The following is a 2,072-nucleotide window of genomic DNA, read 5'->3' on the forward strand; positions in this document are numbered from 1 at the left end:
CCCTTTACATTTTAACCTCTCTCCAAACGTGTAGTATATTTAGAGAAGGAACTAGAAGGATGCACACCAAATAGCTGAGGGTGGTTGCCTTTCTTTGGGGCTGGAAGAGTAGAAAAGAACAGGCTTCACGTTTTGCAGTATATTTATATTTATATATGGCTTAGGTGTTTTATAAGAAAAATGACTTTGGTTACAAAATTTTTAAATTATCCTGTAACCTGTGAAGATGTTGCCACTCACAATGTTCGCCCAAGTGGTGGACAGGCTCCCATTGGCCACCTCAATACAGGACAGTCTGATCAGGACCCTTGCAAATACCGGAGCCGGGCTAAACAGCTCTACAGAAAGTTGAATGGGCAGCCCCCTACCAGACGGAGGTGCCTTGGGAGCTGCCGCCATGTCTTTTCAGTGCATTATGCTGCAAGGGGTGTGTCATTTGGTTTTGTGTGAAACTACCTGGCCTAAGAAGTTGGCTTTTGCCCATCTAGAAGATTTACACTCAGTTTGATGAACAGCGTGGGAAAAAGTTGCCCAGTGTCTACACCCTATTGCTTTATTGTGTTTGAGACCTACATTCACAAAACCAAGAAGCTCCACATCAACAGTCACACTCCGAGAAAATTAGGCTCTATCAACACTGAATTCCAAGATATGCAGAGGCTCATGGTGGCCAATACTGAAAATCTGTTAGGATGAGTACTTTCAGCATTGGATTCAAAGGCCAACAATTTGTCCAAGCTGTCCAAGAAATGCCACCAGGATGCAAAGTATTTAACATGCGGTCCACTTGTGCCAAACTTACAGCAGTAGCTGTATTTTCATCCCGTTACTAGTGTACGAGCAATTATGATGGCTGTGAAGTAGTGGGGCAGGTCGCTGGCAAAAGAGAACCCAGAACCCGGCAGGTGTGTGTTTGCAGGAAGCGGAGCTCACAGAGATGTATGTGTATTAGAATACAAGTGTAACTTCTGCCTCTGAGGACCTTGCAAGAAAAGACATATCCTGAAAACGAAAGGTTACACACCTCATCTAATAAAACCTGACCCTAGGTAGAAAGTCTCTTTGAGGGGCAGAGGCTTTCTCTGGGTGCTATGCCATGTATGTTGGGGAACAGTGTATTTTTCTCCCTCCCGGTTGTTTTTCATTTGTAAAACAGCACCGACTGGGGCATTCTCACTCACTAACGGAGCCATCGATGAGATTTAATCTAACCAACCTGTGCTAGCAATGCTGCATTCCTTCAGAGAAGGCAGACCTCTGGGAATTTTGTTGACTCTGTCAGTCAACATTCCTTTGGTTGGTAACATTTGTGATTTTCAGTAATCTGAGTTTTTGATGGCCTTTTAAATAAGACTCCGGTATGTTAAAGTTAATTGCTGTGCTGCAAAGATCTTGCCTCTTGACCCCTGCAGGAAGTTAACCTTTCTTATTTTCCTTTTATAGTTTATTACACAACTGCTTTGCAGGGTTAAATGAATTCTATTAAGATCCCTTGAAATGACATTATAGCACTCCTTGATTAAGAAGGTAAAATACTTGCTGTCATTTATTCCTTCCAAGACTTAGTTTAGGACATTCTTAATTTTATTTTTCAGCACCTGGTTTATATTAATGAGTAAATAGAGCATATACTTCTTTCTAACTGCAGCTCCTAACTACAGCCTAATCCTGCCCCTCCTTCACTCTCTCCACAATGGATTTCCCACTCTCTTTTCCTCCCGCCACAATCTGCTAACATTTTCAATGTGTTAGCAAACTGCAGCCCAGTAGTTTCATGTCCCACGAATATCCTCTCAGGACAGTCTCAGATTTCAAAATGGAGAATTCAGCTGAGTAAATTTTTTTTGCAGAGTGACTACTCAACTACATACATTTATCTGAAGTCTCTGAGAGCACCTCCCACCTGCCTCAGTTTACAGAAATTCTCTGAGAATGACAGAGCTGCAGAACTCACAGTGGCTTTTATTAACAAATAAAACTACCTATGATTTTCCCCTTTTTTGTTCAGGGATAGTGGAGATTTCCTTTTACCTTCTGAGATAGACTTCTTAAAAAGGTTTTATTTATTTATT

General features: G+C 41.6%; 1 pseudogene; it reads left to right on the top strand.

Annotated features, from left to right (window-relative positions):
* Positions 1-226: 226 nt before the first annotated feature.
* Positions 227-850, top strand: LOC119041533 (vesicle-trafficking protein SEC22b-like; annotated as a pseudogene).
* Positions 851-2,072: the final 1,222 nt, after the last annotated feature.

The sequence above is a fragment of the Artibeus jamaicensis genome, unplaced genomic scaffold (genome assembly GCF_021234435.1).
Source record: "Artibeus jamaicensis isolate MK-2021 breed Jamaican fruit bat unplaced genomic scaffold, CSHL_Jam_final contig_233, whole genome shotgun sequence".
In the NCBI taxonomy this organism is placed as follows: domain Eukaryota; kingdom Metazoa; phylum Chordata; class Mammalia; order Chiroptera; family Phyllostomidae; genus Artibeus; species Artibeus jamaicensis.